The sequence below is a fragment of the Vidua macroura genome, chromosome 1 (assembly GCF_024509145.1).
Source record: "Vidua macroura isolate BioBank_ID:100142 chromosome 1, ASM2450914v1, whole genome shotgun sequence".
Classification (NCBI taxonomy): domain Eukaryota; kingdom Metazoa; phylum Chordata; class Aves; order Passeriformes; family Viduidae; genus Vidua; species Vidua macroura.
In genome coordinates this window covers 64,815,663-64,827,943 of record NC_071571.1, presented here as the reverse complement: position 1 = coordinate 64,827,943, position 12,281 = coordinate 64,815,663, and the positions used below count along the sequence as shown (strand labels likewise).

At 40.3% G+C, this 12,281-nt stretch overlaps 1 protein-coding gene across 3 annotated transcripts in view; it reads right to left on the bottom strand.

Moving 5' to 3' along the window:
* The window catches only part of JARID2 (jumonji and AT-rich interaction domain containing 2), a 211,030-nt gene that overhangs the window by 124,850 nt on the left and 73,899 nt on the right, over positions 1-12,281 (bottom strand). The window lies entirely within an intron of this gene.

Genomic DNA, 12,281 nt, shown 5'->3' with positions numbered 1-12,281 from the left:
CAAAAGTTTGAACTTCCCGGGTAACAATTTGAAACCAGACTGTAATATATTCAACTGAAGCTCCATAAATAAAGATATCTGGCTCATTCTGGCAGTTAAGTTATGCTGCTTGGACTTCTTACAGCCAAGCAGAGCGTGGTACAAACTAGTTATACTCATATATATCCACAGTAATATCCTTGTAGTCTTTCGCTTATTATCAAGGTCCCTCCACTCCCTTCTCTCAGAATAAAGTTCACCCTTATTTAATATTTAACCTTCTAATCAAGTTTAACTATCCAGAGAGGATGTAGCAGTTTCTCATTTAAAACAAACTGCTTATATTCAGTGAGAAAAAATAAAACCTCATGAATGGCTTAAGTTGATGAAGATTGATACAGCTTGGAGACTTTATAGTGGAGTGACTCATGCCTTCTGGAAAATGTAATCTGTTCTGTCTAGTTTAGGAAAATAGGTCATGTTTTTAAAATGTGCTAACTAACATGAAGAAAGGGGAAATTTCCTTTATTAATGGCTCTGTTTTAGCATTTAAGTTTATCTGGTAATTATAGCTACTTTTTCCCCTGGTACTTCCAGAAAACTTCCCCAAAGAACTCACTTTATATTACAGCTCTTGACTTGAAGAACCAATGTTATCATGGCAAAGAAAAAGTGGAAAAAAACAAAAATCTCTCTTCCTGCCTTAGCACTTCTACAGCTTTCATGCCCTGCAATCTCCTATTGGTCTGTACTCTTTCACTGCCTTCTGCTGCACCAGGGACTGCATTTCCTCCTTTCAGATGAATTCTGAAGAGCAGCATGGGAGAGAAATGCTCTGGTTTTTGGGTCACTAAAGGCCTTGGGCACTTTTAAGCCCAGTGAGGTTCAACCCGCCCGTGCAAAAATACATTATAATAGAAGAGTTACAGTCAAAATCTCAAAATACAAGTCATTCCCAGAACTGAAGCATAAAAATATAGTTCCTATATTTATCTTAGGCCTAATAATGAAATAATTAAGAACAGTTGGTTTGCAAGTTAGTTGTTTCTTTTACATAAACTTAAGAGGCCTTGATGATGTTTCTGCACCTCTAGAAAACTATACTCAGTATGAAACTAGTGAAAGCTTACAAGCTGTCAATTGTTTCCCATATTGGTCTGCCAAGATAAACACCAAAAAAAAAAAAAAAGATAAAAAGAAAAAAACAAATCCAGAGTAAAGAAAGGTCTAAAGTTTCCTAATTTATTGACTTAGAAGTACAACTTCAACTTGAACCATCTCACTGATAGCACTGACTCCACAGCTATGACTTTTTTTAGGCCAGATTAGGAATCTAAACAATTTTGCACCCTAAGCATCTGAGCTTTGGGACCTGACATGAACCAAGGGTGGTAGTGTGCTGGTGGAAAGAGGTATGGAGGTGTAATGCAATTATTCAGACTGAGGCAGTGGTTTTGATAACCAGCTTAATTCACCTGGCATCATATTGGATGTACCTGCTCCAAACCCTATGCCAGCATTAGCCCTTAAGTGCCTATTTGACCAGTTTGATCAGAAGAGTGAAAAATCTCATTCCAATACAAGAAAAATTACTGTCTTCATCCAGACCAGCTTCCTTATTCCTAACCACATGACCAAATGGTGACTTACTTCTGGGGCAGAGAAAAAAGTGATTTTTTTTTTGCACAGCAACTCACACTTGGAGGGATGCAAACCCATCAGGACACTGAAACATGATAACCATGAGAAGGGAGGGAATCACAGGTATTCAGGAAATGAAAGCAACCTTGCTGAAATACAACTACTGCGAGCCCCAAATATCTGTGTTCTGATGAACTTTACCCACTTTTTAAGAAATGGATTATATACTTTAGAGAAGTGAAAGAGAAATATAAAGGGGGGCAGGGCATCTGTTACAAGGGCAGGGCCTGCAATGATTCAGGTAGGTCACAGCCTGACAAGATACAACTTTCTGTCTGACCATCATTTGTAGACAATTTATGCCTGAGCAAAAGCTCTGACTTGATAAGCTCTGACCAGGTTCTTACCTGGTGCTCTCTTCAAATGAAGGGAACACCTCCTTAAACATACATTGAATGAGCTTTGAAAAGGTATGCTGTATACAAATACATCCCTCCCAGGCAGAAACCAAAAATAATTTAAGCATCATTTCCTGAGTTCGTGAACTGGTCTAAATCTTTCTTAAAAGAAAAAGAAACCAACCTGATGGGTGATGTTTACACTACACATATTCACTTCTCTGAAACACCATGAAAAAATGTATATTTATTTTTGATTACATAGTACAAAAAAAAAAAAAAAAAATACAGCTGAAATTTGATTAGAAACTTCTGCTGAAAAACAATTTATTGCATAACACAACTCTGACAGCCTGGGTTTCTGGCCACCAACTGAGCCTTTATAAAAATCTACTGGGCAGCTGCCAAATCAGCTCTTTGAGTCTTGGCATGTCTGACATCTGAGACAGTAGTCAAGGCAGCCACATGTCCCGTGCCATCCACAGGCCCACACTTTTACAGTTAAATGGTACTGTCAAAGAACAGAGAAGTATGAGCCATTAAACACAAATGGTAAAAAAAATCTCTTGCAGCTTCAGATCTGACAATTCTGATCATGCTGCAGAGGACCAAGAGCCACAACAGGATTTCTTCTTTTTCACTGTCTGGTATTAATTTGAACATAAAAGTAGCTTAAGAAGGGGGGGGGGGGGGGGGAAGAGAAGCAAGAAAGGTATCAATCTCCAAAAATGTCTATACACCTAGCTGAAAATCACTACCATTTATAATTTTCATATTCCAAATATTTTACTCTCTCTCCAGTCCTAATTAAAACTCTCCACCCAGTACAATTCAGATAGACACATAAAACCATGTATGCAAAGAGTATTCAGCAGCTCAAGATAATTAAATTCAAATATATTCTTTCTAATCAATTTCATTTTGATTCAGTTCATATTTTTATAAAGGTGTTCAAGCTCTAGAATGCAGTCATATGAATACAGTCCAAGAAAAAGCATTTTCTGCAGTTTAAATGTCTGCTAATAAGACCTACAGATATCGATGGCTAATCCAATCCTGCTGCATATTGCTAATTATATTAAGACTTTTTTCCATTCTCACCTAGAAAGCCTGATCCTCAAATTGAAAAATACTAACCATTTTTGCATGCCAAAATAGTGTATAGTTAGTAGGGAAGAGAGAAAGATAAAACTGGTGTATTATAAATTTGCCTTCAGTATTTAGATGGGAATTTAAAGAGATCTAATTTTTTGGTGTCTCACAGTGTCTGAAAGGTTGGTCAGTGGTATCAGTATTTTAGAGAAGCTGGAGAACTGTTGATGTGTTTAACATCTATCCTCACATGTACAACAGGAAGTCAATGTTTACACCAGTTCTTTCGTAGGACTGTGTTACCTGGATGCTGAAGCCTTGCCTATGACACAGGAAAAGATTTGCTCATCTCTCTGCTTTCTAGGACTATAGTAGTATATGTGTGTGTGTGTGTATATATACATATCAGTAAGCAATAATGTGCACCTGCAAACACACTACTCGGATTGCTCCCTCAGTCAAATAAGTACACCAGCCCAAAGCCTATATAGTTTAGATACATTGTTTAATAGAGCTGTGCCCACCAGGAACCTGATGCCTTCTAGCCTTGAGGCTGCGAGTGGAAGACCTCTTGAAAATCTGGGAAAGACACCATATCCCTGCTGGATGACTCTGTACTCACCCCCTTTTAAACCTTTCCAGTATAAATGGTTTTCACTGGTTTAAAAGAACCAAAGAGGAAATTTTGGCTCATCTGACTCATTTTGATGGCACCATAGCAGCTCATGCCTACATGAGTAGCTCCACCACGGAAGCCCTGCAAGAAGACCATGGCTAGCAGTGAAGAGCACGGTATTGCCACAGCTGGGCTGTGGCAAATTCGACCCACAAAGTAACTTGCACTGTGATGGACCTGCAAGTTTGCATAAATGTAACCCAAAGCAGGTCTGGGTGATGCAATGAGTCCCTTGTCTTAGCTTGGAAATGTTCAACTTGATTTCTTCCCCTTTCACGTCAGTCTACAGGATGTCTGTATTTCAGGCAACCAGGTTTAAAAATAAATTTAAAGGAAAAAAAAAAAAACCAAACCTGGTCAATCTTTTAACCCAGGGAGGGATAATGACAGTCAAATATACTGAACCTACTGCTGGGAAACCTCAGGATACTGGTGCCTGCATCAAATTTACTGAGCGTGATGGGGAACCAAATCAGTTGAATTGACACAGGCTCCTGGGACGGACACACTGATATTGCACTAGAAGTGCGACATGTTGATTTTACTTGATGTACTACCCAAAAGGGGAGATTTCTATTAGACTAATTTTGTCCTTGTTTATGTTCCCAACTGGAAGAATATCCTTTAAAGCTAGGAGGGGAGTATCCATTGAAACTGGGAGATGTAAATTAAACCTATACTCTGTGCTTCTAAGCCAATTAAAGGGCACGTATGAGGAGACATAAAGCTACTCTAAATGTATTTTCAGGTCAGTGTAGTTATATCAGTAAATTTTCTGCACAAAGATAAGCTATATAAGCAGAGGCCACCTACACTCTAAGGCTTTCCCAAGCTCACTCTTCAGTATTAAATACATCTGGCTTCCAAAACATTACCCAGCAAAAAGTCACAAATTCCAGACTGAGCAACACCAAACTGCTGCTTTGCCACTTGCAAGCTCCATGAGACCTGTTTGAGTTGGCATTCAATCCCCTCATCCCTCCTCCATTCCCTGATCAATGGCAACAGTCAAACTTTACTGGAGATATTAGAAGTACATCAAAGACAACCATTAAGCTTTTAAGTGCACTAATTGACATTTCAGCACTTACAAATCCATCTATGTGTTCTATCATACAACTTAAAAGACTTGATACCCTGCCTGGTAAGAGTTCCCTGTGTTTTAAAAGGGTAGAGGGGGATTTTCAAAGCTATTTTTTCCCTGAGACAGGGTTTTAGAGAATTCAAATTACAAATATAATACATTTCAAGAAGTAACACATTCCACAAATTTAAGAGCTCTTCCATAAAAGCTGTAAATGGTATCACAGCTATAACTCACAGGCTTCTAAACTCCAGTGAATTCTGCAGCTGTTGCAGCACGTTGAAGCCAAATCATTGTTACCTTCTCACCACCACAACTGAAAATCCCAACTATGATATTACTAACTGCATGGTGCTACATGAAAAAGAAGAGGGAAAAAAGGAACCCCTGTGTGATTTTGCAGCTCTTTTTTTTCCTTCACAAAGCCAGCATAAAACAGATGCTAAAACCATGAGAGACTGCTTTAGGTTTTCCTGCAATGACTATCCTACAACAGGATCCAGGGAAGCATTTCAGAACAACTGTCCCCATGGATGCTGTAAAATCAGAGGATATAGCACTCACCTCCCCAGGTATGGTGACTTACAGCAGACAAGCCGCTACCCACGGCCAAGCCCAGCCTCTGATAACAGAAGAGCATCTCAATGAGAGCAGGTCTGGACCCTTCTTCTATTAATGTCACATACCAACATGTTCACCTTCTGTTCTGTTAGAGGAATTCTCATGCAGTCCCAATATTTAAGGCAACAAGAAAGATCAAATTAAATTCCCAGGGTTTTAAGCCGTTCAGTTCATTGCTAGATCTATTTTAGGGTCTGAGGCAGCCAGCCACCCCCACAGAATCTGCGTGCTAAACAAGGCTTTTGACAGGCTTGTTTATACCTTCTGCAGCAATCAAAGGCAAAACATTACAAATCAAAGAACCAGGAGACAAATACAGTACTGTGCATAAGAGAAACCTCAAAAAGCTAGCCAGCAGCAAACCTGCTGCTCACTGAGCCCTGCGGAGCAGTATGAGATAACACAGGAAAACAGAAATGGATAGCTAAGTAAGAACAGGCTTGTGCTGTATGTATGCAAACATCTGCAGGCAGGCCCTCTGAAGCACACATCCATCAAAAAAAAGCAAATGCAGAATCACAAAAAACGGAGTAGGGAAAAAAGTACTCATTTTGTCCAAAAGTACCATGGAGGAAGGCCATAATTTAAGAATTCCAGTTTAAAGACTGCAGGGGACTTTACATGTCTGGTAAAGTAGTCTTTAGTACTGACTTTACTGGTAGCAGAAAAGCAACAAAGAAAAGAAGCAGGCATGGGCAATGTACAGTATTTCTGAGGCTGGGATTTAAATGGAAATGGCAAAAGCTGCATTTTGAGGCCTTACACCACACAAGTCAGTTGCCTCAAATCCAAGTCCTTCCTTAGGGAAGGCAAAAATCACATTTTCCATTCAATTCTTCCCTCTATGGAACATGTGATATGGATGGAGTCCATTTTACTCAGTGACATGCTCACTGTGAACTGCACAGGCCATACTTCAACAAACCTGCCACATCAGGGAAGCATCTAAGATGTATGTTAAAATTACACGCAGAAGAAATTCAGCAGTACACCTTTGCTACTGTGTTCCTTTAAACCTTTCACCTCTTAAACTGCAAGTTCAATGCCAGATTATAAACATCATAAAAGCTCATAAAACCCAATCATAAACCTGCCAGTTCATTTCAAGATTATTTGCTCTTAGCCTTACAAAAACATCATAAGCAGTACAAGAATTGCATCATTTCTCTGCAAACTCTCCAGTCCTTCATCTGCATCAAGCTAAGGGATGGGCAAGAGTTACAGCCTTACCTCAGAAAGACTTTTGCAGGTGATTTTCACAACACATCACCTGCCTGCTAAACCACCAACAGCACCATCCCCAACATCAGCTTCCAATGAAATAATCTGCTACTTCACTTTTCTCTCACAAAATCTAGCTTTGCATGTTACCACCACAGCTGATCCAGACATGAAAAAACTTCTGCAACCGGAGAAGGAGTAAATGCAAGGCTGAGATTTTTTGATAACTCTGTGGTGCCCCACATAGCAGTGCCTACCTTCAGCCCTCCCAAAGGCTGAGCCAGGCACCTCTGCAGCTGCCCAGGGAGTGGGCAGAAGCACAGGCTGATATACATCTCCCCGCACATCACCAGCATCAGGTGCTGGTTGTTTGCATTAGCCTGCTGTAGTAAAAGAGGGGGCACTTCATTATGTGGGCTGGATTTCCTGCATGACCAGCCACATCATTTCAATGCTCCCAAGGGAAAAGACGGTGGGCTTGATGGAAGCTGTCTGTTGCTTCTCTGTGGAAAAGGATAGTTTTAGTGCAATGAAATTGTCATGGGTGTCTAGACAGAGCAGGGCTTATCAAAAACAGGTTTCTGCCAAAACATTGCAGGAACTGGCTCAGTTGTATCTAGCAACACCACACTGATGGCTATGAAGACCATTTGCAATTGAGTCTGTGATTGTACCCACAGTACCGATAATAAACTCAACCCAAACTTCACACTTTAAGCACACAAACCACTCTGGTTTTCAGCTGTGCTCTGTGCTTGCAGAAGGCAAAACAGGGTAGCCAGAAAAGAGCAGGAAAAAAATGAAGACTGGATTAGAGCAGCCCTATATTTTTAGGTGTGGATCAGTCTCTTGGCAAATGAAGTGGCAACAGAGAAGCATTCAGGCAAGTTTAGGAGCTGTGGTTCTGTTTATTTTAGTTTGCAGTCTGTTGAGTCTACTGTTTTGTTAGTTCATTCAAGAGTAATGGTGGAACTGGAGGCTGAATGCAATGATGGATGGGGCAAAGCAGATATATCACCCAAAGAGGGAACCTCCTTGGCTATCAGCCTCCGCTCCCCGTATAACAAGCAGACCAGCACCATTCCTGTGACACAGTGAGCAGGCAAAAGATTAACTACCTGTAATTTCTGCCCACTGCAATTCCTTATCAAAAGGCTGTGACAGATACAAGGAGGAGGAACAGACTAGTGATGGTTACACTCCATGTTTTGGATAGGCACAAATTTGGTATCTCGATTTTCCTACTGGAGCAGTCTCAGATGCACTGGGCACGTGATCACATCCAGTCATGTTACATGAATGCAACACCCTTTGAGAGCAGCAGCACCAACAGGATGTAAGGATGGAGCGATGTGTGCCTTGGGAGAGCAGATCATGCCGAATCCAAATTAAATAAAAAAAAAAAAAAGTGTAACTTGTTTAAATGCCTTTGCATCGCTGAGTGACCTATTCCTCCCTGTGACTCCTGCATCCTAGCCATTGCAAGTCACTGCATACAGATGTAGCAGCAATGGTATGGCTTAATCAGTCAATGTTTTCACAACACATATTTCAAATATTAAGCACTTATTGAACACTTAGAAGTTACTGTGTAAATATTTGTATTATATTATACTGCTAACGCTTCCTTGCCAACTGTGGAATTTTAAATCTATCTCGTCTGATAAAGCTTTATTTACATATCACTCTGCTCTCGATACTCAAAGTGAACTGACTAAATTTACACCAACTCCATTGAAGAAGTACTTGTCAGGAAAGAGCAATTCAATGATTTTCTGTCTCTGTTGTATGACCAAGTAAGACCGTAGGCAGTCATGTGGCTTGTTTTGGGTTGACATTAACTGTTTTCACTAGGCAACAATGCTCCCAGGGAAAGCATTGCACAAATGCACCTTGCTCTTAAAATATGATGCAAGCAGCACAGCCTACACTGAGAGCTATGTACTCCCAACAGAGAGTCTCTGCTCAAAATCTGGGAAGCTGCTGGTGCCCACTGACCTTACATCCACAGCACTGCTTCAGTCGCTTTAGCCCTGTAAGGCGCTCCCAGGATGCTACAATGTCCTCAGGCCCCAAAATAGTCCCAGGGATACTGGACCACAGGATTTCAGCTATCAGTCACACGAGGAAGTAAGCAGAGTTTCAGGTCAGAGTACCACCTCCCACTACTTCACAAGAGGGGAAGGCCATGAGAAGCTGCTAAAGCTCAGATAAGCAGTTAATGCTTGGCAAAACATGATCAACACGCTACCAACAGCAAATGCAAACACCATTATTAGTCTCAAAGTACCTTATGTGGAAAAAATAGCCACCAAAATGTGGTGAAGTTTTTTTCTATTTCTGAAAAAGATGACATATTTAAATGGCCTGGTATTCCAAACAAGCTTTAGGAAGTACCACGCAAACCCCTTATCCCATCCCTCCCCTTCGCCCCCACAAAAAACCCTAAAAAGCAAAAGAAAACTTATGGGACTTCATATCAACTCCAACAGTTGATATCAAGTTGATCATCACATCATATTTGAGAACCCTGAGTGTCTAAAGCACTCACAGTATTGAAGAAAAATCTGTAGTATGATAATCATCTGTTTACTCACTGAATCCAACTCGCAGATTTATTCTTTATTTTACACACTGAAGGAATATTTACTCTCTGATGAACTTAGCTAGACTTGCACAGTCATATGTTGAAAACAAAAAAAAAAAAAAGGTATTGAAGTTACATGCTACCTTTCAACAGCTCTGCCAGCTGGCAATATGCCATCAATTGTCTGTTCCCTACATGACTCAAAAGCAGAGGAGACTGCTTAATAGAAATTCACTCAATTTCACCTTGTTTACTTCAGGTTTAAGAAAATGGCCGGGAAGAAGATAGGTTACATATTTTTCCTTTTACGAATATTCTCCTTTCTTAGTAACAAGCTTTTAGTTTCAGATCAAATTTATGACATTTCTAATCTAAAGTGTTATGGAAATTGGAGTAACAAAGTAGAAAAGGATATATTAGAAGAATTTTCCTTACTTCCAAAATCTGAACAGTATCATACTAAGAAAAATACAGTACCTCCAAGCATTCTGCATGTGTTACCACCAAGCCATGCATTCAGTCATTATATGTGCATTTATATGTGAGAAATATGCTCCGCTTCCACAGAAAGTCACAGGCACATATAAACAAACTGTGGGAAGCAACAGTTTTTTGTAAACTGATTTATTCAAGAAAACCAAAATTCAGTATGTGTCACTTTCACACAAACCTTTACCCTACCTTTTGCTATGTGCAGGAAAGGACAGACAGACATATACACAAAGAAGTACATGACATGTGTTGCCCACGAGCTGCTGGGTCTCAAGCCTCAGCCAGCAGAGCTGAAGCTCTCTGTCGCTCAAAGCCCCCTGACAGTGGGCCAGTTCCCTTGCCCCAGCCTACTACAGATAAATAAACAAGGACCACATTGTACACAGACATCTGTCCTTTTATTTTCCACCTTACCAGTCAAGAAACACTACTAATACAACAATTACTTAACTATATAAATCTGAGGTTAATAAGAAGACCGTGCTTTGAGTCACAGTATCTACTTTGCCATCACAGAACTAACTCTTTTTTTTCCCTACAAATAAATGTTATTATTCCGAAATTGAACCCTGAGTGGTGAACTAGTAGCTGTCTTTCGTAGACACTTCTATACATTAAGTGCTTTGCATTATGGACAGATCATCTGCCTATTCACTAAGGAAGGTTATCAAAGTGATGCTATAATCTCATTTAGCTCTCCCAGCATTTACCTTCCACAGCCAGTCTTGGATAGCAGGGGGGAAAACCCCAACCATGCAACAATAAAGCTGGGACATTTCAAATGTGGAATGAGAAAATATTTACTTCTCAGGTTAGAGATCTTTTTGCTCCAGCTACCTCACCAAAAATGTATGGTGCCAAAAGTATGAGGAAGTAGAAAGAGATTTACAGATTGGAAATACTTTAAAATGTAAATGAAAAAGGCAGCAAATCAAAATGCTGTGAAAGTTACTTAACAGTTAAACAACCCAGTGCAATTTACAGCAAAATTCATTGGGTAAAAATTTGGATTCATGACCAAAAATATACACAAAGACCATGGCAATGAAAAGGAGGATAAAAAAAGACATAAATCACAAAGTTTAAAAGCAATCATTCCATTTGCACTTTTTTTTCTGTGTTTCTGGCCTGTAACACTTGTCAGGGATGTCAGTCTGGTAAAATTCTCACAAAAAAAAACCCTACTTCCTATAATAATAAATCTTCTTATTCATGTTGCAGAATAGGTTCTGAGCTGAAAACTACTGGAACTTGGAAAATGGACAGGGAAAACAAAAAGCTCAAAATTCATCTCCAGAAGGACTGAGAAGGGCAGTAGGAGAAAAACAAACAGTTACTGGTGCAAAACAAATACATTTTACATCAGTCAGGTAAAAAACATGAAATTCGAATTCTAAAAATACAGTTAAGAGAAATAGTAAAAAAACCCCCTGACAGTAGAGAAAGCTGACCAGAGTCTTCACTTTATGCAAGACACCAACCTGAGGAACAATTTTTACCTCTGGGCAATAACCAGCATTTGCTGTACAGTGTGCTGTAAGTGGAGATCTACGGAGAGGGGAAGAGCGGGAAAGCAACGCTGGGTAAAAGGCCAGTGCAGTGTTGGGAAATCCCCGGCATATGTCTGAGTGTGCAGAACTAAGCCTAAAAAATGAAGCATCACAGACCTCAAAGCATTTAATACTGCAAAGTTGCATACAGCACGCCACTGCTGAACGCCATGTCCAGTTTCACCCACAAATAAATTGTTTTTATGTGGAATTTCCAGGAAGTAACGCATGCTTGTCTGCTCTTGCTGAAATTAGTCCTTTTCTTTGCACTGCAGACATGCCTAACTAGAAACATGGCTGGCCTAGGATAAGCACTCAAGGACACAGAACCATCTATGATGCAGATGGCACCATGACCTATTTCCATAATAAATCTTATTTTAATTTAGGAAACAGTTTTAAGATCCTGGACACATTAATTACTGTGAGGAGGAGATGCCTGGGGAGAGAGACCCATCCATTGCGCCTGCAGGTGTTGGCACCTGCACAAGAGGACCCTGCACACTGAGTAGGGGGCAAAGGGGCCAAGCTCAGGGGGGATCAGCAGCCACCCAGGAAGTGGGATGAGTTAATGACAGACACTGGCACAGCTGGAAGTAGTCGGCATGCTTATGTTTGTTCATACTGTACAGTGCCACGGCCAAGGAAGAAAGGACATCAAAATGGGAATACAGAAAAGGCTACCAAACTGTCCTCAGGACTGGGTATAGAATGTGGTGAGGCTGTGGCCACAGCAGTGGTCCTGGGCCAGCATGGGAAGACATAAACCACAGAGGGATATTGAGAAGAAGGAGACCCATGCAGAAAATGTTTTCACCATTCTTCTCTACAATGCATCTCAAACACCTCAAATGGGTTAATTCCCTCAAATTTATGTTATGGCATTTCTCTTACATGAAAAAGAGAGAAAGCCATGTTTCTGCTTGAGCAGCAACTCAAG